The 27,257-nt window shown below is 44.1% G+C and overlaps 1 long non-coding RNA gene across 1 annotated transcript; it reads right to left on the bottom strand.

Moving 5' to 3' along the window:
- Positions 1–11,015: 11,015 nt before the first annotated feature.
- Positions 11,016–18,931, bottom strand: LOC128137321 (uncharacterized). The gene is made up of 3 exons (XR_008233665.1): positions 18,791–18,931; positions 12,743–12,985; positions 11,016–11,159 (listed from the first exon to the last, which is right to left on the bottom strand). It is a non-coding gene; the product is annotated as an uncharacterized LOC128137321 (long non-coding RNA).
- Between the last annotated feature and the right edge of the window lie 8,326 nt (positions 18,932–27,257).

Raw genomic sequence — 27,257 nt, 5'->3', positions numbered from 1 at the left:
AGGCCAAAGGTCAAAAGCAGAGTCACTTTAATCACCCAGAAGGTATCCTGATTACCCGGAGGTGCATTTCCTGGTCTGTCTCATACTGCTGTGAAGCAGAATGGGCTCAGGCAAATACAGTTCAAGCTGAGCATTTACTGGGCATTAAGAGTGCTGCACCCTACCTCCCCAGCTGCCAGTGAGCCAGCATTACTTATGACCACACTCCTAAGCTAAATCACAGCTTATGTTATAAACACAATCTACCCCACAAAAGGTTCACGGTCTTACAGAAAAGGTTATATATATAGTTGGCTATCTGTTTTCCTTCCTCTACCAGCATCAAGTATCCCAAAGTAGCCTCTCTTGGTGCTAGATGTAAAATCTCTTTGTCGTAGCTTCATATAGGAGAAAACCCATGAAACTCTACATCCAACAGACTGTATGACTGATAATTAGTTATATGAGCACTATAATAGATGTCTTTGAAGAATTAATTCAGTATTTAGCTGGGGCATCTGATACAATGTGCCAACAAAAATCCATAACGCCTTCCAACGTCAGTATTACACCTCACTATATGCTATGACCATTTGGACTCCCACTACAGCATCACTCCAGGACACAATTCTGGCCTTAATTACAGAACAGGAATCTCCACTTTCTTACAAGAATTGAGAGCGGCACACAGTCAGATTCACTCCTGTAGACAGCAGTGGAGCTTGGTCACTAGCTTGGCAGAACGCATCAGAACTTTAAATGTGCGAGTCCAAACTTTGTGATTATCTTAAGATTTCATACTTTGCTGTCTCTGTGTATTTACCCAAACCAAATACCTAATTCTTCTGATAGCTATTTATGGTACCGTTATAAACAGAAACTTACATTTTAGACACGTTTGGACCACATCTGTAAAACAAGGCAGTGCAAGAACTTTCAATTTCTTGCATTTGAAAAGGCTGTTTTACATGTGGTCTAAATACACATTTTGAAGCTTTTTAAAAATGTGTTTAGTCCTATTCAAGAAGGCCAAGGTGACAGAACATTTTCCTCCACAGAGAGAATGTAACATTCCCTGATGGAGCCTATTAGCCAAAGGCAAGAGACTTGAACCTTCAAACCTTGTGCTTTGCCCAAAGGATGCATCTAATCAAAGCAGGTTTTGCACAGGCGCACTTCACTGGTAGATGTAGTCCAAAACACATCTCATGACAGCAGGATGCATGTGTAGCTCCTTGAGAATACACAGACTCCTCTGGCCCAAAACTATCCAGAGCACCTCTCACTTCTTCTGAGATGAGCAACATGCAAGAACAGTGTAACATAATTGCTAATTAATTTACTGCAGAAATCTTAGATAAAAACCACCTCATTGCCCATTTGTTAAATTTGGCAGTCCGATGTGTCAAAACAGAAGCCGGCTGTGCGTCCTCCTTGCAAGCTGAAAATTACCGATATACTCTCCGCATCCCTTGTGGCTGCAAACAAATAATATGCTCACATGGTACGCTTCTCTGGGTGAAAGTTGACAGGTACTGCTTACAGCTTAACATGCTGTTTTTTCTGGTCACTGTTCAGTGACTGCACTTCACTCACAACTTGACTCTCATGCTACTCATTTAAATACCACACAGGGTAGATTCCTAATGCAGTTTTGAGCAGGAAAGAAAAAAATGAGGTTGATAGGCAAAGAAACTAAAGCTTTCCTAGGAAAACTCCCCCAGCATGTCCTGCATGTCCTGGGAATTGGCAAATTGGCAAACTGACTGGAGAATCAAACCCCGGCAGTTATTCATGAAGTTGCCGAATTTAAGCCAGGGTAACTGGACTACACCACAATGCTCTCCATTATTCAAGTTCAGCTTTGGCTGCCTTTGAACCCCCTTACTTGGCTAACCTACTTAGATGCCATGTCAAAGCCTGTGGCCGTCCTGGACCTGCGCAGTGTGAGTTACAGCCCTGCTACACCAGCCAGTCCGTCAGTATCCCAGAGGACACTGGTCTCCACTGAGATATCTGCCCTTGGAGAGAGGTTTGCACAAATGACATAAAGCAGCTAAAGCATCGCCTCAATTCTCTAAACCTCATGAGTGACTCAGCACTGGATGAAAAGTGACTGGTGACCCTGTTTTCTGAAGAACACTCCTTCTGTACATGGCACAGTGAATCTATACCACTGACAACTCATTTTTAAGAGAAAGGATTATTCTCTGTCTGGTGGCATGTTGAGGCAGGAGCTTTGTTTTGCCAAGCCAGCAGGAACTGGAGGAATCCTCCCATTTTGAACGAAGCAACAGAACAGGTCCCAGGGAATGTCATTTAACTGCCTGTGGAGGTCAGGTAAAGTTTTGCCCAAGCAGAGCTTATGCTGGCTACCACTGTGCCGAGCAGTTTGTATGTAACTGACGGGCTAGTGTCAAATGTTGTGTTGCTCAGACACACAACCTCTCCAAAAAATTCATTTATGCTGGCAGGATGGTAAATAACTTTTTCTTTTTCTCACTTACTTAATTGGATTCTAGTTACTCTAAGATACAAAAGTATTTTCAGAACCTCTCCGTTAAGATTTGCCAGGAGAGGATGAACCTGTCATTTAAACCTGCAGTGCAAGACATCTGCGTGCAGAAACCAAAACAGACCTCATGGCTCTATGCAGAAACAGCAGGAAGCAAGAGAGATGACATTCAGGAAATACGCCATCCACCCGCTTTCGATACCGCAAATCCAGAAAAGTGCCAAATTTTAAAGGAACTGGCCTCTTGAATGCAGGTTGGTTTGCACGTTGTGGTATGGGCAGTTCAAGAACACAAGAATGACACATACTGCTTTGAACTTCACTATTTTACACTAGTTCCAAATTTTCTCCCCCTCCCAGACTAAAGTGGGATAACTTTCTCCAGTTTTGGAGATGATTAGTAGGAGATGCCATTAATTGCATTTCACCTGCAATAGCTGGTGAAAGGATGATTGCTCCTCGTGGGTAAATCTGCATCCCAGAAGCTAGCACTTGAGTGGACAGCAGCGGGATAAAACATGGTGGGATATCTGCACAGCACTGAACATCCACCAATTTTTCATTCCGTTCACTTTCGTACGCTGCTACGATTTCCAAGATGGAGGTTTTCCCCTTCTCTCTGTCTGTGCCATTGTCAGTGCCTTCCATTGTGGTGGCTCCTTCTGGTGGCTCCTAAGAAGAACATCAGAACAAAAAATGAAACTGCCTTCTGCACCTCGACGTGGATGGGGAACACACACCCGCTTGTGGGCCACGTCGGCAGCGTTGCGCTACAGCCATTTCAAATCTCAACACAGCAACCATCTCCTTTCCTCCCTAGCAGCCTGGGTGCCTGCACAAACCGTCCTGGTAAAGCGGCATTCTGCTAGTAACCTCTTTTCCCTGGCACACGCTCCTGACATAATGAAATACCTGTCCTGAGGCAGGATCAGTGAGGAAGACACCAGGAGATACTTTGCATCCAATCACAGAAGAAAAGGTTTGCAAACTTGCCGTTTTCAAGCTGTCTGCTGAAAATCGGCAGGGGTCACCCAGACGAGGGTATTTCAGAGATTTTCACTGAAGCCCAAGAAACAACGCTAGCCTTCTGAAATGCCAGAACTGTGCATGAATACTTCCTCCTCTAAAAGAATTACTTATTCTGGGAACCACATGGTAAGGCTTGAAAGAGTTTTGACAGTTTATTCAGCAGGTCTACTAACAAAACAAAATAATGTTTCTCAAAAAGACAACACTCATTTCTCTTAGAATCTGTTTTTCTTCACTGACTCTCTCAGGTCAAACAAACCCGCTTTATTCCCACTCACTAGCTACCAGCTACCTGAAATTCCGTCCGAACAGTTACACAGCCAAATATTATGGCACACTGTTCACTATTTAGAAAAGTAAAAATTAAAAAAAAAAAAGAAAGGTTAAATTTCTGACAGGGTCTTAGAAATCTAATAACCAGTAAAACCACATTACAGAGAGGCGTGAGCTAGAGGCAACACACAGCATGTTGCTCAGGGAATGAATAAAAACCCAAACACACAAGTGCGTTTAGAGCTGTGAAATGTAAAAATGATACAGTATCTGTATTTCACACTCAAGCTGTGGCATTCATGTGCTAATGGCAATTACCAGACCTTGATGACAACATCAGTCCTTCCTAAGAAAAAGAAAGCAAGTTTGTAATTGTTTGAAGAGGATTTGTTTGACTCTTGACAAATGATTTCCAACAGAAAATGCCATTTTGGGAGAAGAAAGCCCTGACTTCAGAAGAAATTAAAAATGCTTTCATTTCAATTAGAACTTGTTTTTCACAGCTTCTGAAAACTCGGTTTCAAGAATGTATGAAGGACAAACGAGGCAAGGACTGGATTGCTCAAAGACAGACAGAACTGGTTTTTTTAAATCAGTTAGTTCAGGGACCAAACAGAAAGGAGGCGGGGCTCCTGCGTGTGGATTTGAAGAAACTTGGTACTTCTTGGCTGTGGTCATGCACTAACGTCTTTGGTGTCACTGCTGATCTGGGCAGTCTCTCTCTCACAGACATTTTTTTCTTTGATGCTGCTGGACTTAGGTGGATTAATGCCAGTACAGCCAGCTCTGTAGTACTGTCGGAACGAGAAGATGAACTGTCATTTCTCAAAAATGGTAAACCGTGTCCTGCTCAGCCAGAGGAAGTGAAACGCTACATTTCGTCTAAGAGCCCCAAGGCGTGAGCTCTACCAAGGACCTTGTGTAGGTCCTGAAAAGCAACCAGCCAAGCCTTCAAAGACAGAAGCCTGTTTCCTTCTGGATCAAACACGATTCATTTTAAAGTGATGAAACTACAAGACCCAGACAAAGCTAATGAAAGAACTAAATTGACCTCTCTTTAGCAGTACTGCTACAAGCACAAAAGACCAAACAGCTTCCCACTAACCAGTGCCATTTCCATCCTAAGGCAACCACTGTGCTGATGTTGTGGAGATAGCTTGCGAGGCACCCACAGCCAGCAAAATCGTGAACTGCAGTGTTGTCTTCCCCAGCTATTGTAGCAATACTTTTTACACTATTTTTTAAATATTCTTTATTTATTATTATAAATATTTTTCTTGCCAGCAGAAACTGAAGAAAAGCAGTTTCAGCAATTCCCCCTTGTCCACGCAGCGGCTCCTTGCTGCAGAGAAAACCACAGGCTGCTCTGTGTCACAGCGGAGATGAACAGTCACTCCAATTTTAAAGTAGTTCAGTTATCAGTTGCCACGATGATACCAAAGCTAAGGGCAACATTAAGGGACAGCAATCACAGAGAAGAGTTGCTAGTGAGACTGGGGTATCTCCAATGAGTAAACCAGGATTACAAACAATTTTTAACTGAAGTGAGAGATTGTTCACAGCCTCTCTCTCACCTAACCCATCAAATGTTCCTTTTTTTCCCCAGGGAGTTGATATTCCATTTTTTCTCCGAGCTGTACAAGGGTCAGCGTCCTACACAGCAGCTGGCAAAGGTTACTCCACTGTCTTTTCTCATGCGTAGTGTGACATTTTGGCCATGCTTTAGCTAACAGAATTTGGCAGACTGTAGAAAAAAAAATGCACCTAAAGATGATGACTTTGAATTTTTTACCAGTGGTTTCACAAGATCAGAATCTTCAGACCAAATTCTCAGAAAATTGGGGTTTTCCCCCCTTCAGATATAAGCAAAGATACAAATCCACAGTCAGTGAAGCAAAGGTATTCAGTGCAAACATAGATGAATCAAAAATGCAGAAGACCTACTAATCGGGACAGTCATTTGGGTGACTCTGAACTTTCCCCAACTACCTCTAGGGGAGGTATGGAGAAGGCAGAGCCAGACTCATGCCAGCTGGAGAAAAGCAGATCTCTGGTCACCACAAAGGTGGTCAAACACCTGAACGGGGGGGCCCAGAGAGGCTGTGCAGTTTTCAGCCTTGCAGGTATTTGCACTCAGCTGCCCACGGCCCCAGGCAACCTGAACCAGATGGCCCTGCTCTGAGAGGGGGATTAGTCCAGAGGCCTCCAGAGGTCCTCTCCAACCTGAATTGCTCAATCAGTTCTACCTCTTACAGTCAATTAATTCATGCATCCATCAGGCTGCAATGGAGTATAATTCTATCATTGCTTTTTTATCATAACATTCAGCTTTAAGCACAGGAATTTTGACTTGGCAACATTCAGTGAAACGCCAGGATCCTTCAATAAAGGATACAAATAAATAAATAGCTCCCGTCGGAAGGGTGTGTTCCTCCTCCCCTGCTGTCTTGCTACACAGAAAGAACTAGTCCACCAGGAACCACCTTCAACAGGTCCACAAAATAACAACGATCTTTTCAAAGATCTCTGCTCAGGTAAATGCTATGCTGGCAGATTTTGTGAGGGAATGGTAACTTTTTCAAACACCTTCAGCTAACAAGCTGCTAGAACAGAATCAACATTACTGAATAATTTAGTGCTGCTAAACTATTCTATCGCCCGCATCTATTATTCTCCCACTTCAACAACACTGTTCCTCTACCTGAGTAAGCCAAAACCAAACTCCCTGCTTATTCTTGTGCAAACAACAGGAGCTTTGGGCTACTCCGTTTTACACAGGCCACTAAAATCATTAATACATTTCTTTTCCTGGACTGTGATGTTAGTATCACCAAGCACGCATTTCTGCAAATAAAATGCTAGGACTACACAAAAGACAAAACCGTGTCCTCAATTCTTGAGAATACATAATCTGCTGTCATGTTATTCTGACTCTCCAAAACAGTCCAACGTAGGCCAAGACATCCATTTGTCTTAAAAAACACCTTCTATCCATCTTCCATGAGAACATTTTTGGACTGATAGCTAGAACCCATATAAATCCTGAATCACCAGAATCTGCTGTACGCAAAGTCTTTGATGGTACTTGTACACCAACTCTCCCTTCTCAGAAGCGTGCTGCTCCCTTAGCCTGGCCTTCAGGTCACAGCTCTACCACCCATTTGCTGTGTGACCTACGAGAAGAGTTTGCTTCCATTACTGTCTCCGTCCATCCTCGCTCTCCCAAGACTGAGAGACATGTTCCCTGACCTGACGGTCTGGGGGCAGGCTGCTAGCAACCAGCAACCCATCTCTGTTCATCAGCTTTGGAGGTCTTCTGTACACACAGTCTCTTTTGTCATGCAGGATGCAATTTGCGTGGTTCAACGGTGTGGTTCGGGAGTAGTTTTGGCAGGACACAGGCATTCCCACTCCTCTGGTATGGCCTCCCAAAGGAACCGCTCTCCTTCTAATCTTGACTTGGATTCTTTTGTCTCCTTCGACTCATTAACAGCCCGCGACAAAAGTAATGCGAGCCTTTCACTGTATAGTGATAGACAGATAGGCAGCCCACAAAGGAAAAGCTGCTGTCAAACAGGGTTTGGAATGACACTGTAATTGCTTTAGATTGTGAAATTAAAAATCAAGAACGTTCACATCCTTTGACAGCATTATGTTTTTAGTTGCTGCAAACCAACCATCAATACTTCCACAAACTTCTGGGTGGAGAAAATGGCATCTAGTAGCTATTTAGGAACATTTCCTATGGACAGCAAGGTTACTATACAGCATCAAGATCAGCTGTAGGCACAGCAAATTTTTGGACAGCAGCGTAAAATGCAAACTTTTGCTCAGTCCCAGTTTCAAACCTTCAGACTCTGATACAGTCCATGCTGACATCCTGAGGAAAATCACCTTGGGCATTCCCTAGATGTATTGTGTTTCACCTAGCGCATCCCTGGGCTGATGAAAGAGCTTTGAGGTGGAGGGAATCCAATCTCCATTCTGTAAATGAGGAAAGCCTCTGAGGGACATGCAGATAATTTCCCCAGGAGGTAGGGCATGAAAGAGACACCTGTTCTTGGTTTTCTCACGGCTTCTTCATCAGTCCACTACAGGTCCAAAGAGGATTTACGTGTTCAGGGCCTGCCAGTTCCAAAAGCACATCCCATGGGTCACCCTGGTTTACTGCTTCATTTCCACTGTTAGCAGAAGCTTGGCATTTTGCTGACATCAGCAAAGGGATTTCAACAAAAAGTTTTCTCATATGCTTCCCAGATGGGAGGACAGTGGTCATGCCTTAAAGCACAGGATTTTACAGAAAAACACCGGTTTCGCATGAAAGAAGCCTCATATATACACACACAGATGAGGACCCCAGCTGTATTAATTCCACCAATGGCAGTAACTTCTGCAGGCTCTGCCAGAAACACATTGGCTGAGAAGGTAAAAAAAAAAAATTGAAATCCACTTTTACTTCTAGGTGCCTTACTGTGTATTTGCTTAAAATGTGGTTGCTTCAAAAGAGTTCCTCCAATTAATAACTCCAGGTGGAAAGGCAATTTTCCCTCTATCATGGTGCACTGCCCTTTTTTCATCTGCCTATAGTACACAGCTTCTAGCTATTATCTCCCAGTAGATTGTCTTGCACTGGAGATCAGGTACGTTGCCTTGGAAAAAAAGTTGTTTTCTACTAATCAGTTTTTCAGTTCTTGCTAATGTTCTATGCTGCTGACATTAACAGAAACGTTACTGCCCAGTAACGACGTATTGCCACATTTCACTGCACTGTAGTATTACTACCACTGTTGATTCACCTAGAGCCCTAATCATCACTCTCTTTCTCTGCACACAGCAATTTCACACAAAAAGATTTCATTCTTCTTTGACATTAAAATATACTCCCACTTCTCCCAGTCCACACTGGAAGAGTCTAATTTAGTCAGCCCATTTTTCTTTAGTAGGCCTCTCTGCAATGAAGTCGGGCTTTGTGAATGGAGAGCTGCGCTGCCACTGCCTTGCAGCTTGCACGGCTGCTCACACCCACCACAGAATAAGCAGAGTGAAGCTCTCCTGCCTCATCTGCAGCGGTACAAATACCACAAAAGCAGAGAGCAACGGCAAATTGCGAACTCGGTCTTGCAGCAGCAGCAGCTTGTAGTCCTCACCTAACATCGCTTGGTTTTCACAGAGTTCTTATAACACAATCTCAGTTCTGGCCTGATGGGAGCAACCGAGTCCTCCCAGACTTGAGAGAAATACCATGGGCTTCATGGGGATGGAGACGCAGTGCAGGGCAGCGGGCTGGTTCACCTCACTCTCCCTCCAGAGTAAGGAGAGGGAGAGAAATGGCTGGGGCAGGCAGAGTTGCTCAACAGAGGAAACACCACTGGAGGGAATGCTTGAATTGATCCTCTTCATCTCAGCCATGGTGTTCCCAGCACAGGAGACAGGTGTTGCCACTGCTTCCTCGCTGTGGTGCGAGCCCACCACAGACTATGCTCTCCAAAGCCCTGGGAGATGGTGCCTTAAGAGAAAATGTGATAAACTGTGCCACTGGATTGAAGCTGTTAAAAGGTCACATGGTCAGAAGAGAAGGCTGGGCATGCCAATACCATTAAAGACACCAGCAAGGTTTAGTCAGCCTGCCAAGAAATTGGGGAAGCTGGGCCACCTCCTGCAGCTGGGCTCTACACCCAGCTCTACACCAGCAGCAAGCTGCCTGCCACCGGTCCCCGTAGCACTGCTGCCACGTATACCACAGCCTGGAAACCCGAGCTGCACTTCTGCAAGTTTCTGACAAAGACCAAGCGTGTCGTCTCCAAGATATGCCTGAGCTACCTCAAAATTTGCTAATTCAGATACCCATTGCAACACAGATGCAACAGGAAGACAGCAGCAGAGGTGAATATTCCACATACAATCCAAGCTGCTTGCCTGGATTTGAGATTTCCCAGTTACGCTGTTACAAGAAGATGGCTTAGCCGGCTTTAGGCCATTCCGGCCATGCCTGCGTGAACTATGCCCACATCCCAACTGTAACATAACCCTGTGCTGTCTCCACGTAGTTTCTGTATTTTGGTGTACTGACACTTATATAGCTGATTGCAAAGAGCACCAACTAAAAATTCTTGCAGCTGTGTAAGTTACTCAGAGGAAAAATGCTTACTGTAAAGTTGCACAGGCAGTGGATCTTTGACCGGACACAGCTCAATATTGTGTGAAAGGCACAAAGTAGCTTGTGAAACAGAAATTAGTATTTCCTCATAATATGGGGGGTGCCTCACAAGCGTGACTCAAGAAAAAATCCCAAACTCTTCACTTTCCAAGCAAAAACCTGACAGGTTCTGAAAATGCAAAAGCCATCTGCCCAGGTCCGGCAAACTCACATTTTACTCACAGACAAGGAAATGAGCAATTTCTTTTAAAATCTGTATTTTTTCCATGTTTAGGCTTCTCCTGGGACCTCACACAGTGGTAATAAAATCTTTTGCTATTCTGGACATAATGTCAGAAATGCATATATGCTCCAAAAGACAAGAAGTTTATATTGACTAGACCAAGAGCCGCCACCTTTGATAAAATCTGCACGCACGGAAGAAACGCATTGAACTACCCGCAAAAAGCCCAACATCATAACTCAGTGCAGGCCTGCTGAATTTTCAATGTATCAAAATTAATTATATACTTCAGGGCAATTTTGCATGAGCCAGGGACTCTTCTCCTTCGCAGGTATATTTAAACATTCAGATGCACTGGAGAATTACATCATTAAACGTGCTGCAGAGTACCTTAAAAATGGACTACTGCCGAAAGTTTGTTTGTTTTGCACTGCAATTTCCTGTCTGACTCTTGCTAATGATCGCTGCTATTACTTCCGTCTGAATCACTTAATCATCTGACTGGGGGGAAGGAGGGAAGGAAAAAGAAAGAGGGGAGAAAAAAATCTAACCAGGCTGAGCAATGCCTTTGGTCAATAGAGAATGGAGTCTTTCACAGAAGTCGGCTGCCTCCTCGGGTCACTGCTCTGAGATGGTACCTCTACCCTCAAGAGGCTGCAAAAGGTCACAACCCTACCGCTTCCTCTGCCTGTGCCAGCGTGCCAGAAACCCAGCTGTCACGTTGCTACCGAGAGACAGTCAGAGCATCCACAAACGCTGGCGTCTGAAGGTTCCCCCACCCTACAGCAGCAGCTCTTCCCTGCCCTCACCTCTCCATCTGCGGCAGAGCAGCAAAGTCCCCGTCCCACAGACTTCTCTCCCTCAAGTCTCATCTCTTTCGCTCCCACGCTCGCAGACGTCTTCCACATTTGCTTTGCAAGTGTGCCAAGCTGTGCCTCATTAACACTCATGCAGTACAGAGGTGTTCAGTCCATATTTAAAGACTAAAGGAGAGAAACAGAGAGATTAAATTACTTGTTAAAAAAAAAACACATGAAACTCGTATCAAGAGACGTAGCAGATTTCAAAGGCATTGTTGCATCACTACACTCTTGGCCACTGACGCGCAGCTGCATGTCTGCCCGTGGTGACATGCTGTTAGGTGCTTACATTTTAGTGAGATGGGGGGGCTAGAAATTTTAGGAGAAATATATCAGCATGGTTACTTATTTTAGATATAGGTACGGGTTTAATGATTATCTAACTTGTAATAGAGTTTTAATGGCAATAGACATAGTTCAAAGGGATAAGGGACAATGATTAATGTATATGTTGTTGTAACCAACTGAAGCAAGGGATAGTTCCTGATGAGAAGCAGGAGTCGACCCCAAGAACCAGCCAAGATTGGCCACGCGATCTGAACAAAAGCCAAAGGGCGACTGAGCCTGCGCAGGAGCAAGAGGTAAAGAGTTCATCGCGAGGAAGACATATAGCCTTCATCCTTACGACCACCATAAGGAGGCATTGCGCAGGCTCAGTTAGGAGGGACTTAGGGAAATGACTTCTTGGAACTAATTTTAATATGAAGCGGGGATAGGTCATGCATATTGTAAGCATATTAGAAAATCTTATGTATATGTAACACTTGACTGTTTAAATTTGAAGTCAGTTGCCGTGTCAGGTGCGCACGACTTTGGTGGGACTACCCCCCGTGCTGCCCAGCGCTGAATAAACATACCTACTTTACAATCGCACTGATTGTGGAGTCTGTTTCCGCACGTCATTAGCTTGCCCGTTACTCAAACTTTGCCTTCACCCAGGCCTCCCGCTGAAGCACACGCTGCGATGAAGAACAGGCTGCCCGACGGCTACCCACGGCCAGGCATGCACCACTTCCAGCGAGAAGGATGCAGGGGCTGCAACGCACACCTTCACAGGAACAGCACGCCACGTTATCCCTCGACGCGCGGCACTCTCGCAGTCGCTGTGTCAAGACGTGGGACGCGGCGGACCCTGGCCGAGGATCTGTCGCCCCTCGAGGCCGTGCACTATTTGAAAGCAGACTGAACGACCGCCACCCAGCGCTGTGGGCAGAGGCGGCCCTTCGGGCACCCTCAGCACAGCAGTGGCCCAACAAAGCTGTTCCTACAGCCGCCAAAGCCGCGTTTTGGCGGGCAACTCGCTAGCTGAGCTCACGGTGCACACACAAAACTCCCGCGGCCCTCGGCGGACGCAGCCGGCACCGCGGACTGAGGGGCCGGCGGCAGCCCGGGACTGAGGGGCCGGCGGCAGCCCGGCACCGGCCGCCGCGCCGACCCGGCCGGGGCCCGCCTGCTCCGCAGCGTCGGCCGCCCTGATTGGCCCGCGCGCTCGGGACCCCTCTCCAGCGGAAGGGGGGACGTGACCAGCTCGCCCGCGGCTAATGGCCGCCTGCCCACAAGATGGCGCCCCCGGGGTGAGGCGCAGGGGCCCGCGGTCGCGCTTGTGTGGTGGTGGTTGTCTCTGTACCGTAACCTGTGAAAGAAGGACAAGCAGGTGTTTAATACCGCGGTTGTGAAATAGATGACAGGGACCGTGACAGTGTTACCTCGCCATCGAGGCTGCCCTGTGCAGGAAGCCGCTGGGAAGCCATGTGGCACGGTGTTTCTGCATGACTCTCAGACGCTCTCTTTCGCCAAGCTCTTTGCCCGCGAGGTGGTAAACGGCTGCAGCAGCAGGACTCATTGCTTCCGAGATTGCTTGGCCGAGGTGGGCGCTTCCGAGCGATCCATGCTGGAAATGCTGCTCAGCCTACATTCCCTGAGCTGGCAGGTACCAATGTGCTCAGCTTCTAGGAAATCGGGGGAAAAAGGAGGTGTTTCCGCAGAAATAAACCAGGCTACTCCAGAAACAGCAATAAACCCATAAAACACTTGAAATTTATTGTGATAGAACTGTGTAGAAAAATACTGATGATTTAAAAGCTATATACTTCACTGCTCCTCCCAGCTCTCCTTCTTCTCGGATACAGGATGAGCCACACTTCTCCATCACATCCTCAGTGATTAAGCCTTCAGCTAAATATACAGAAATGAGTGTGCACAAATGGACAACTGTTTGAAGGAGACTGAGGTGATGCAGAACATCTTTGGTTTGGCATTGAATAATAAAAAAACAATGTGCCTGGAAAAGACCTGCATCAGAGGAGCTGACATCTAAAGAGCACTGAGGCCACATTGTATTGGGTCTGGCTGAGATGCAGTTAATTCTCCTCACAGCAGGCCTCATAGCGCTGTGCTCTGTATTGGTAGCTAGAAAGGTGTTGATAACACACCAGTGTTTTGGCTGCTGCTGAGCAGTGCTCCCACAGCATCAAGTCTGCCTCTCCAACATTTTTCCCCCCCTTGATGGCAGGCTGACACTGGGGAAGATTTTGGGAGGGGACATAGGCAAGACGGCTGACCCAAACTAACCAAACAGATATTCCATACCATATGATGTCAGCTCAGCTATAAAAGCTAAGTAAAGGGAGACGGAAGGGGGACATTTCATCTTCCGGAGCAACCACTACGCGTACTGAAGCCCTGCTTCCCAGGAAGTGGCCGGACATTGCCTGCTAATGGGAAGTAGAGAATGCATCATTTGTTTTCCCTTGCTTTCGTGCGCGATCTTTGCTTTCACTTTATTAAACAGTCCTTATTTTGACCCACGAGCTTCCTGCTACATTTTCTCTTCCCTGTCCAGCTGAGGAGGGGGAGTGATAGAGTGGCTTTGGTGGGCACCTGGCGCCCAGCTGTGGGAGCACTGCTCAGCAGTAGCCAAAACACTGGTGTGTTATCAACACCTTTCTAGCTACCAATACAGAGCACAGCACTACGAGGGCAGCTATGGGGAGAATTAACTCCATCTCAGCCAGACCCAATACACACATAAATAGACTTTTATGGTCTATAAAGTGCTACAATCACAGACAAGGGCAAGAGCAGGCTGTTCTGCTACCTGCAAAAGTGGTATCTTTTCTGTTTCAGAAGGCAGTGGTGGTGATAATGATAGAAAAATGAAGAGACAGTTTGGATGCCTTCCCAGGCCTGTGAACTCAGTAAGGTTTGCCCATTGCTAACATGCAGTGCTGTCAAATTTCTCACCTTAGAGATGTGCTGCTTTCTAAAATGGATTGGGAAGGAGCACTCTCCCGCTTCAGCCTAGAAGGACTGTCTCCTTCCTTCATCTGCTCAGGAAAGACTCTGGCCTCTCCCACTGGCCAGAGTGCATTCAAATAGCAGTATCTCTTGAAAACAATAATTTTCCTTTTCTGTCACGCTTCCTGAAGTCCTTCCTTCCTCCTAAAAATAACACCCAGCACAATTTGAGATATTCTATAAGGCACTTTGTACTCTTGCTTTCTCAGAAGACTGAGAATCCTCAGACATGAAATACCAAATAAATCACAAAAACAGAGCAATGTGACCAAACGTGGTAGGTCAGATTCTTAAGAAACAGAAATTGATACAACTCTGCTGAAATCCTTGGAACTAAGCCAACTTAAGTGAAAGATGGCAGGCCTGGGACACAGGCCTAATACACTGTTACTTTTTAGTCTTGTATTTGAAGTGGTGGAATGCAGTATTCAGTGCTGAGAAAGGTTGCGTATATCTAAAAGACGTCAAGTTTCTTTGCACCACCTGCATTCCCTTCATCTAACATTTCCCTCACTATCACATAACCCCTTTCTGTCAAATATCCACATGACTTTTGCAGTAGCTTCTCTCAGTTTCTGAAACAGTGATACTGGTTAGCAAAACACTGTTGGAGGTGTTTTTGAAGAAGCTACCGGAGAAGTACGTGGCCTCATGGCTTGGTTGATGAAAGCACATATTGCTCAAGCCTGTCTCCCAGACATTGTTTTGTGGCAATAAGACATGTGCAGACCTGAACATATCGACAAGAGGTCTCATGCTGCAATTACGCACATTCAGATACGGGATTTCTGGTTGCCCCTATTAAGATTCCTCAATCTCCACCGGCTGGAGCTGTGCTGTAGACCAGATGACCATGTGTAATGGAGTGGCTGTGTATGACATTCTCCATGCAAAAATACTACTTCTGCATTTGCTAAAAAAAAACTGGACAGCTGTTAAGTCTGCTTTCTCCTCAATTTTATCCAGCTAGAAGGTAAACACCAGACCCAGGACAACACTTTGTGAGCCATTAATAAAGCACAGAAGGTGACAGAACTCTAAAAGACAGTTTCAGTTTATGGAAAACTGCAGTGCAACAATGAAATTTAAAATGTACTTAGACTTTAAGAATGCCTTTGGTGCAGTACATGTCAGAAGGTCATAGCTCTGAAGTCTTCAAGATGTCATGTTTAGGGCAATCAACTCCTCCAGTCTTCCAGCACTGGAAATTGAGAACGCCAGGATGCCACATGAACATCAATATTGGCAGCAGCTGCCCATTCAAGACAGATTGGTATAGGTCTTTCACAACTTTACACCTGAAACTCTATGGTGTGAGTTCATGAGGTGTTAACATCTCACCAGCACTTGCTAGAAGTTGCGGGCATAAAATGCAGGATGTCTCTGTAATAAAAGTCTGATGGCCTGTTCCCAGGCTGAGCATTATTAATCCTTCTCCAGCTACTGCTGAGCCACTGGAATGAACATGAATTGTCTTCCTGATAGATACTTTCACCTTCCAGTAAATTAGATTGATTTCAGGAGCCAGGTCCTGCATACTACTTTGGGACATTTTGGAAAGACAGATGAAGTGAAAGTACCATAGAAAGATCATGATGAAGAAGAAACTTACTCCTATACTGATGCAGATCCCTAAGCCTTGCCTGTGCATTTAAATGTTTCCTCCTGCTGCTACCTAGGTCCTTCAAAAAAGAAGAAAAAAACCACTCATTCTAACAAGAGTATACTAACAAGGCAGTATGGAGAACCTCACCCCTCATTCATATGCCAGCCACTACAACCTGTGTGAAGAATGTGCTCCAACCAATCTGGTTAGAGTCTGCTTTTAATTATCTAGTAATTTATTTTGCAACACAGCAGGCTGTGTTCTGTTCGACTGCTGATTTTTGCTCTGCAATAATTTATTTTTGTGATAAAAGATCTTCAAGGTCAATAAAGATGGGCAAAAAATGTTAAAATGGTTTAGAATATGAATTTAAAAATAAAATGGATGAGTAAACAACACATTTCTCACGGCTTTGTCCAGTAGTGTGTAGACACATTTTTTGCCTTGACACTTACAGGCTGACAGCATCTGTGCCGTATTTTCCTCTGCAAGTAGCAAGAGGGGAGGTTGGAATTAATATTTGTTTAGGTCTTTTTTTAAGCTATCTTTATATAGTACACACCCAAAAGGCACGCAGAAGCTAAAATTTATAAAACCCTTGTTTTTCATCTCCTTTTCCAATGCGAATCCTGAATACGCTTCAGATATTTCTTCATTTAACATCAGGAGACCAGAATGCTGTGCACGACCCTGCTCTATTTGTCAGTAGCAAAGATAAGATGCTTTAAACAGGGGCAAAACAAGGAGGTTTTAGAGATGGGCTTTACGCTTGCACCAGCCTGGTAAGTATCAGATTGCATTGTCAAACAATTTAGCATTTTGTTTATGAACATTTTTTACTAAAGATTGCTCATTTGTTGCCTCTGTTGTTTCCTTGGGCTATTCTTTTGGGATAGCAAGGACAGCTGGCTTCCCCCTCAGCCATACTGCTCACGTGTCTGTGTGTGAATGGGCTTCTCTAGCTTTATAAAAGCCATCCCAGTTTTAACTTTCACAGTGAAAACAGACTGTGGTACAGCTGGCTGTCAGTGCAAACTGCATTCTGCTCCTTACTCTGGAAGGTGGGGAAGTTTCCAGACATCATACTGCAGGGGATTTTATGTGTAAAGAATACACATCCTCAAAGCTACATTCAACAAGTCCATCAATGTCATTTCCAGCTTAATCCCACCTGCTTCACAGTCATTTTGGTTGCTTGTTTTGTGCTTGACTTTTCTATCTGACATGATTTATACCCAGATTCTGATGTCCTGGCTCTGGCTGACTAGCCTTCGACTTCATGCACAGGTCTGTGCCATTCCTTGCAACAACACAAGTAAAGATCTTTCGTGATAGTTCTTACTAGTAAAGGACATCCTTCTTTCACCCTAACTCCTCTAAGTAATCCTGTGCAACTGCTCACTTTAACACCCTCAATTTGAACAACACTGAAACAATGTTCTACTTCCAGGAAAACTCCCATCAAGACCAAAATAATTGTTTGTGATTCTTTACTCTCTTCTATGCAAGAATAGCAAAGAATTCAACACAGACTAATTTATTTTACTTCCTTCAATTGCCTCTGCCTGATGAAAACACAGAAGACCCCTGGAGACCAGAAAGAAGAAGCTGAGAGCAACAAAAAATTCAAAACACAATTATAGCTCCCAGTTCAAACATATCTGTTTACCTCCTTTGCTTCCACTCTACCCACTCTAGCTAGGTTTCCTACAGAAATAAGGACTGTGGATGGCTCCCTGACCACGTCTGCATCCATTGTCATCTTCAGTTTGACAGGAGAGCCAAAAAGGTGATTAGCCACTAGTAGGTGGCTGTGCAGGAGTGAGAAAACACACAGCCCCTGCTAAAAGGACACTGACTGCAGGAAAAACATGATAAAGCAAGACCCAGGTGGTGGGAAAACTTTATAAATACTCTTAATGGCAAACAAAGCATTTGCCAATACTTGCGTCATCGTCCATATCTACCTACATCCATCAGCTTGGAGAGCAATCCTCAGGAAAACATACACTATTAATTCTGCTGTTTATTGAACTATTCACTTGTTTGTAGCACAGTGCCTGTACCTGTCTTAGACTGCAAGCTCCTGAGGACAAGTCCCCACTTTGTTTTGCTTGCACAGCAATAAGGACTGTACAAAAACTCTGGCTAATGTTCTTCATCTGGGACATCTGGCATGCAACCCAAACAACCCCTGTTTTTTCTGATATGGCAAAATTGATCTTGTCACCCCAGTTATCAGGGTAATTTAGGCAGGCTGCAAAGGAAGTAGCAGTGGCACAGAATATAAGCTCCTCTTGCAGCTGCTAAAGCACGGAGTAACAACAGAAGTCAGAGCTGTGGTTCAGAAGGATGATTTTCCTTTCAGCCATGTGTATCTTTCCAGGCAGTAAGATGACCACAAAAAGCTGCAGAAATTGATGTAAATGTAATGCCTAGCCAGCGGATTAACTTGTTCATCAGCCATTTTCTGCATGCCATGCTAATTCAAGTACTAAAAAAGCATCCTGCAAATTGATGCCTGTACAGTATGTGGTCTATTAATTGGCTGTTAAGGTTAGAATAATACTGATTAAGAAACAGGAAAACGATTTGTTACCACTGTCGTGGTTTAACCCCAGCCGGTAACTACGCACCACACAGCTGCTCACTCACTCCTCCCCCTGCAGTGGGATGGGAGAGAGAATCGAAAATAAAAAGTAAAACTCATGGGTTGAGATAAGAACAGTTTAATAGAACAGAAAGGAAGAAACTAATAATGATAATGATAACAATAATAAAATGACAATAATAATAAGAGGATTGGAATATACAAAACAAGTGATGCACAACGCAATTGCTCACCACTCACTGACCGATGCCCAGTTAGTTCCTGAGCAGTGATCCCCCCAGCCAACTCCTCCTAGTTTATATACTAGACATGATGTCACACGGTATGGAATACCCCTTTGGCCAGTTTGGGTCAGCTGTCCTGGCTATGTCCCCTCCCAGCTTCTCGTGCCTCTCCAGCCTTCTTGCTAGCTGGGCATGGGAAGCTGAAAAGTCCTTGACTTACTTAGTCTAAACCCTACTTAGCAACAACTGAAAACATCAGTGTGTTATCAACATTATTCTCATACTAAATCCAAAACATAACACTATACCAGCTACTAGAAAGAAAATTAACTCTGTCCCAGCCAAAACCAGGACATCACCATGAGCAGCTTCAAGCTTCAGGCAGCTTCAGTGTAGATTCTAACTATACATTTATTTACAGTCTATTATTACAGCAAACTTCCACAAGAAGGGGCCAAAAAGAAAAAAAAAAACACCAAACATCCTGTAAAGCAGCTTTTGTGCCAACACTGACAAACTGCTTAGCATTTCCCACTGCTGGGGTTAAGTGCTGGGGCATGTCAGAGCAGACCAAGAAATATTTTGAGGAGGCAGAACTTCATCAGGCTGCTTTGTTTTTCTAATTTTAGGAACCAGCTGGAGAGTATCAGAGGACAAAATGCTATTTCAGATGACAGGGTAGACATGAGACACTGAATCTGGAAAGAGAAACCTTCAGTGACTGCGTCAAGGGAGAATAATTCAGGTCTGTAGGCAGAATTCCCCATTGCCTTGCCACTTGTGACTTTATACCAGTGCTGCTACATGTGATGCAGTCAGAATGACAATCTCTTTCACCTGTTTTTTACAAATATAAATTAAGACCAAACTGAAAAGGCAGTGGTCATTTAGGCCTGCTCCTTAACATGTGTTACACACCTATTCCCAATGTAACATAAAGTGCACCAATATTGACAGAAACAAAGGAGTACACTGATGTACGCTTACATCAATGGGATGCTTCTCTGTCAGATCTTTTGGTGTATTTCTATCTCTGTCACCCTGTCAGTTGCATAAGTCTATTCTCACAATAATTAAAAGAAGATCCTTGCTTTGCACTCTCCAGGTTGCATCACACAATGTTTTACACATTTTTATCCAGACTGTTCAAGGGCACATATCAAGAGAGCTACAAAAATGCGGCTTGTGGTCAAGTAATCAGGGCAATGCTAGCAAGAAACTTGTCACTCATCAGAGAAGCAAAATGCAGCATGATTTTTCCAGCCCTTATTGTAAGAAGTAATTGCTGTTCTAGCATTTAATGCAAAAAACAGTTGTCATTTCTGGCGTCTAATCCCTGGCAGATGGAAACGCAAGTTTGCAGCTTAGTGCATTAGTGATTCTTCGTTGTGCTGGTTGTGTGGTAATACCAAATGCAGAGCAAATGCATTACAGATCAGTAGGACAGAACCAATGAATAACAAAGAAGTCAGATAATGCCTCAGAGACACCTTTTTCTTTCACTATATACACACTCTTGTTAGGACTTCAGCTCCAGACTGTCCCCCACTGACCATAGCAAGTCTCACTGCCTCCCTCTCATGTGGTCAAGATATTTTCCTGAATACTGCAGAATGTGATAGCTGTCAGACCTCTCCCTTTCTGGAAGAAGCAAGTCCAGTGATGAGTAGGTTTAAAAGTTATTAACACTCCATCCCTCTTCAGAATACGTTAGCCAGTTTGTACACCTGAAGAAACCCTATTGTATTAAGAAATCAGGCCAAGTACTTCTTTCACGGTTTGGTGAGGGCTTTTTTCCTAGCAGTACATTCCAGACCAGGAAAATTGGTCTTCTTTAGCTTCATAACTTGCTCCCACAATAAAGGAGATTTTTGAAAACCAAGCATACGTGTTGGTAATGTCTGCTGGTAACTAGCACCCAGCCCTGCAGTGGCAGGGAAGGGGGTATTCCAGGCCTGCAAGGACATCCCAGTCTGCTCCACGACTAGGTTTGCTCTTGCCTTTGGGATAGCATACAGACAAAGCACTGAGAATTCAGAGTTAAAATAAATCTGAGTTACATGCCTCTGTGTCCCCTAGAGTTCCACAAATTCATCTTTAAGGAATGTTTTTCTTGAGATTATTCTAGATTTGTGAGTTTAAGCAGATCATGCAAGAGAATTAGTAAACCTGCAGATAAAAATCTTTAAAAAGAAGCCCTGAAAACACTGCTGCTGAATGACCTCATAAAATCAGAAGCATAAAAGCCTTTGCATTGTTATTAGAAAATACTCTGAGTTTCATGGAAGAATAAACATCAGAATAGGTTTGAACACAGTTCCTCTTTCACTGATTGCACGTGCTTTCACTGGTCACAGTCAAGCAGTAGGAAGCCAGAGTCGGGAGCAAGTCTGCTGTCCCTGTGAAACTGGAGTCACCTCCATCAGGACCCATTGTGCTTTAAGGAAACCACTTTGTGTCCAAAGCGTGAAAAACTGTATTTTGGAAAAAGACAGCCGCTCTCTTCACAACTCAGCCTTCCTGTTAGTGGTTGAACAAGTAGGTCTGCTTGGCACTGTGACTTGGGCCAATAATTATTGGTTTCTTGTTGCTCTGCTATTGATGGTGTGTTGCTGTGTCAGGTGTTGCTGGGGGGGAGCTGCTAGTATGTTTCACTTGGACAGTTTGGGCTGTTTTCTTGTTTTAATAAATTCTATCATCCCTTTGGGTGCACAGAGCATTTTTCAAAAAACTTCATTCAGTAACAGAAAGCTTGACCAGGAAAGTCCTCCCATGCTGGGCAGGATGCATGCTTGGCCTGCAGTGATTCTTGGGAGCAGAAGCACAAGGCAATACAGCTTCAAATCCACATGCTCTCTCCCCTCAAGCTCTGACATTGCTGTGGAAAAAAGAAATTTTTCAAAGTTCATGGCTATCTGCCAAGAGTGGATGAGCAGGTGAGTCTATTAACAGGAGTACTTAGACATGGGAAACAAGACCACCAGCCACCATCTTCTCTCTGGCTTAGATTCTCATTGCCCGCTGCTGTAGGGTGATGGTCCTTCTACCTATAGCAATGAAAGAGGAGGATGACACCCCATGCATTGCAACATCAGCTTCAAATTGAAGAAAGAGTCCAAACTTGGGCTAAACTGACACGCTGTGGTTCAGCAGGGGTGGTGCCAGCTTAGGAGGAGCTCACCTCCCCTGTCTCTGCTCAACCAGCTACCATGGCAGCACATCCTGGAGGGACGACAGCACCAGCTCCACAGTACAGCCACAGCACACCTGCAACCGGGTGTTCAGCCGACCACCAGCCAGGTGTATCTGTCTGTGACGCTAAACAAGGACTCCGGGGCCCTCTGTGTTGTGCAATACCTCCTCCTTGCAGGGATATGCATATAAATATGGTGGGGGGGTGTTTTATTACAAGGCAGGTGAGTGTATGTATGTATGTATGTATGTATCTATCTATCTATCTATCTATCTATCTATCTATTTTTTTTCTCTCTGTGTCACTAGCACTACAGAGTCCTCTACATTCTCCCAGGCCAGTCGATAGTATTTTTAGCCAAATTCTCTATTCTTGCTAATAATGCAATTGTTCTGTAAAAAATCTGAGTATGGGCTGCAGCCTGCTCCTGTGGATAGTGCTTCAGAGGCTCTCACCAGGATGCTGCTGTGCCAGTGGTGCCCCTGTAGGAATAAACACAATCGCTTGCCTCTTCCATCCCCAGCACCATGTGCTCTTAGTGTCATCCTTAGCCTTGGACTGCTGCTGTTTCCTCCTCTCCTGCCCTCTTCTCACACAAGCACTCCTGCACCAGCACTACACTGCACAGTTTAGGTGCTTTCTAGAAAGAGGCAAGAGGACAAAACACCCATCCTCAAGCTGTGACTGGAGATGATGGAGAGTACCAGAGTGATCTTTGAACGTGGTGACTTTGCCTGAGCTAGCAGAATAAGTCTAGCAACATGGAAAAAAGTTGCGTTCATAGTACAGAGCTACGTACTTCTTAAAACCGTAATCTGGCTTGTCTGCAGGAGTGGTTGTAGACACCCTGACTTTGATAATCCTGCTTAACCACAGAACTGGTTTTATATCTCCACTGCTGCCATTGTCCAAAATGTGCCACAGAGCTATTCAGTTAGCTTTTGTTCAGTCTTATTGTTATGTCCTAACGATTTAGTTAGAGTGATACATTATTAGGTCTGGAGAGAGGAAGAGGTAGGCTAATAGGGAAAAGGAAGAAAAGTGCACCTCAGAAAGCCACAATTGCCTCAGTCAGGATCTGCACTTACCATGCCAGAATGTTTCATAACCTGGTCCTGAGTAGTTTTTCTGCACATCAGTGGCTTGTTGGCTTAACGCTGATTTCCACCACGGTTTTACCTTCACTCACGAGGTTTCCATGGAAACTTCTATGCCTGAGAAACTGTGAAGACCCAGCTGTAGGACTGGAGAATACATAAATCAGTAAGCAGGGAATTAAGTCAGAAAAAAGCAAGGGATTCAGATGTGCACCGTTTCATCAAAGCCACACCTGAACACATTACAGAGGACGAGAAAAGTGCCTTTTCCTAGCAGAAGCCGTGAGTTACAGAAGCAGGGCACAGGCTAGTTAAGAAGATGCTGAACTAAAATCTAGAGAGCACGAGGAGGATGTAATCTTCTTGCATGAAAATGTTTGATTAATAACATCAGCCTAGAGTCTGATAACACCCAGCTTTCCCCAACTTGTCCCGGGCAATACTTTTGACTTTCCTAGCCTTGAGATCATAATCAACTTCCCTCCTTTCCTAGCAGCATAAATTAGTTTTAACCAGTATCTCATAAGGGAATAACTCTCCTGTATCTTCTTCTTCCCACACTGTTCTCGTCCCCCCTTCTTCCTTCTCTACTTGATGCAGTCCAATAAACCAGAATTTGATTTGCTGGCTTGACCTAGTATGTGCACTTAGGGATGTGCTATGTGGTAGAATTTTTTTTTTTTTTTCTAAAAGTGAGAGGCACACTGCACACAACTGTCAGATACTAGCCACAGCACAGAGTAGCTCATACTCTACAGGTTACAAACAAAAGACTGGGGAACAAGGTGTTGCAAAAGTGGACTTAGTTGTTTCCCTCCCTTGGCCGTTGTTGTGGTTTAACTCCAGCTGGCAACTAAGCACCACACAACTGCTTGCTTACTCCCCCCACAGTGGGATGAGGTAGAGAATCAGAAAGGTAAAAGTGAGAAAACTCATGGGCTGGGATAAAGACAGTGTAATAGGGAAAGCAAAAGCTGTACATGCAAGCAAAGCAAAACAAGGAATTCATTCCGCACTTCCCATTGGCAGGCAGGTGTTCAGCCATCTCAGGAAAGCAGGGATCCATCACGCCTAATGGTCACTTGGGAAGACAAACACCATCACTCTGAATGTCCCCCCCTTCCTTTTTCTTCCCCCAGCTGTATATGCTGAGCATGACGTCCTATGGTCTGGAATATCCCTTTGGTCAGCTGGGGTCAGCTGTCCCAGCTGTGTCCTCTCCCAACTTCTTGTGCCCCCCCAAGCCTACTCTCTGGTGGGGTGGGATGAGAAGCAGAAAAGACCTGGACTCTATGTAAGCACTGCTCAGCACTAACTGAAACATCCCTGTGTTACCAACACTGTTTTCAGCACAAATCCAAAACACAGCCCTATACCAGCTACTATGATGAAAATTAACTCTGTCCCAGCCAAAGCCAGCACACCTCTTTACCACTATATTTAATACCATTTAATATATATGGTGAAATACTTTGCATAGTCATCTTGATTAAGATGCTCCTAAAAGATACTCATAAAAGAATTAAGATACATAAAGAATTAAGCTACTTGCTTAAGCAAGTACCTTCTTCTGCATACCTGACTCTCAGCTACAGCATCTATGGCAGCGTTTCCGCTGGCTGGTAGTTGCATGCACATAGCATCAGCTGTATTGGGAATAAAACTGAGGACTGTGCTCCTTTCCTGAGAACTCAAACTAACCTGCTAAATGAATTGACTCCACTTCTCAGTGACCTTCAGGGGGGGCACAGTTGCAGTCTAATGCTCCCTACTTAAAACATGCGCATTTTTTGTCAAGGGTAAGACACCATACAATCTTACTTTCAAAGATTTCTCAGGAGACTGGAGGTTAAAATCATGCCATTTGCAATTACTCTTTATAGGACACAGCAGCCACAGCCTGTGCTTAGACAAACAGAAAGCAATTACTTCTGTTGCTAACTAGGCCCTTTGATCACTTTATTGTCTAACAAGTTGTTATTATTATTTTACTAACTGTCCTTAATCCTTTCCTGTGGTGAAGTCTTATTTTCCACTACTGTCCTTCTGAAAAGAGTCTCTGTCTTTGCAAAATTTTCTTTTCTTGCTCTGAGTTGTTAGTGGTGTCAAGGTTTCATGGAAGTACTGGAGTCTTCATTAGTCAGGTATTTGCACAGCAAAGCTCCTGTTTGACTTAATGTGTAAGGGAGTGAGAAGCAGAAATTTCCATAGAAGACAAAAAGAAAATGACACCTGCTAATGTGAGAAAGGCAGCTTGCAGGGATTCACATCCTCAGGAAAGTCAATTCAATGCACAGGGCAAATCACTGCCCCAGAAGAGATATGAGACCAGGGCTGCTTCATACACACACGGCTGTTTCCCCAGTCTAATACATGGCGTTTCAGTCACTCATTCTTCCTAGGGATGACCTGAATTCATAATTGTTCTTAGTCTTTTCCCAAAATTTGGGAAGTTTCCATGCTGCCATCTTCTTTCCCCCCAATCAAAATACACGGTTTGGGTTTTGATACCAATCAAAACAGGTTTGTCAAACTGCTTTTATCTAGCCATCAAACAAGAAAGCTATTCTCCCAGATCCAGTTAGAAATAGAAGTCTTTTGGAAAAGGAACTTTTAATACCTTTGCCTTGTGCTGCATGTCAATATGCAGTAACTCCAGAGCACAGGCTTTTGCCTTTTGCTCTCAGGATAACAGTCCCAACAAAAACTTACTACAAGATTCAGAGTCCTTATTACCATGCTGACTATTAATAATTGCTAGATATATTTTAAAAGGTGGCAGGAAAAAACACTTTAGAAAAGTCAAGTTAATCAACATACGACTAATTTTCTAACACAAGTTACCAAGTCACATGTTTTATGGGATATTCCTGTTGCCTGTAGAGAGATGGATATATATAATCCCTCTTTGCCACAGAAAGGACACTTCAGAGAATTTTGGCAGAGATTGCCACAGAAGGAGTTTTATGTTCATCAGATGCAGAGCTGGAGCACAATGGGGACCTGGGGATCTTCAGCAGGTCCACAAGGAACCCTTCCTGACAACATAAATTTGCATGCCCTGAGGCTATTTTAATTTGCACCAAAGGTTAGATCAGTCTCTGAGTACTGCCTGGCAGATAAAAGGCAGGCTGGAGCCACTTGGATGCCCAATATCGGCTTCTAATGATCAAAAAGGCTGCTTGCCAAGTAGACTGGAAGGGAGATTGACCAGAAATGGAAAAGGATCACTGTATAAGTAAATGATACTAGATAATCTCATTCATTTGTTCTGAAATAGAAAGCTTACAAATACTGTAAAAGTCCAAACAGTGCTGAATACGTAGCTAATGCTAAAGAGTTGACACTTGTGAAAGGGGAGAACATGAATACAGAGAACATCAGTAGTTCTGCAAAAGTACCACTTTGAGGAATGCTTACAAGAAAAAAAATCAGGTCCTACAAGAAGAGCCACTGTGCCCTGGAGCTGCTAATTGCAAGGATTTCTATTTAAATATATATTCTCCCACAGCTTCCAAGAGGTGAGAAATATGCTTAATTTTCTTTCAGCCTCCTTGACATTTTCTGGTGCTGTTCTTGTATTATCTACATCAGTTTAAACCATTTCAGCTGTAGAAATTATATTTACATGCAGGTTTGCTTCACATACTATTGTCTGCTTATAACAGTATTTGAGTAACTTAATATTTATTTAGGATTTTCTGATAATACGCACTTGTTTTACTATGTGATCGCTTTCATAATATTTGAAATGGTGCATGCCTGCCTGTCTTTTAGTCCTGGAGTTGACCATGACAGATGTTCACCGTTTACACTGTGTTATGCTTTGTTAAAACGGTTTCATTGGGGAGCAAAAAGACCAGCTTTCTGTTCAACTTATCCTGAATTCTCCATTCTAAGGACCAAGTGGAAACCTTTGGAGCTGCGAAATAGAGAAGGTCCAGGAAAGCTGAGAGTGCAATACACAGCTATAGATGGGAAGATACCCAAGAAGAACAGTGAGAAGGCAAAGTTACTTTCTTGGCATGCAGGACTGAGAAGAATATAGCAATATACAGAAGTTCTGGCTCCAAAGCAAGGAAATGGGAAAGCACTCATGTTATAGGTTAAATAACCTACAGCTATTGCGTTATAAAACTTAAGCACATGCACCACATTCTTTTTCTTGTATTTGAACTTTCGCATCTGACAGA

This window comes from Harpia harpyja, chromosome Z, assembly GCF_026419915.1.
Source record: "Harpia harpyja isolate bHarHar1 chromosome Z, bHarHar1 primary haplotype, whole genome shotgun sequence".
NCBI classification, from domain to species: domain Eukaryota; kingdom Metazoa; phylum Chordata; class Aves; order Accipitriformes; family Accipitridae; genus Harpia; species Harpia harpyja.
The sequence above is the reverse complement of the archived record's forward strand: the minus strand, read 5'-3'. Positions and strand labels throughout refer to the sequence as shown.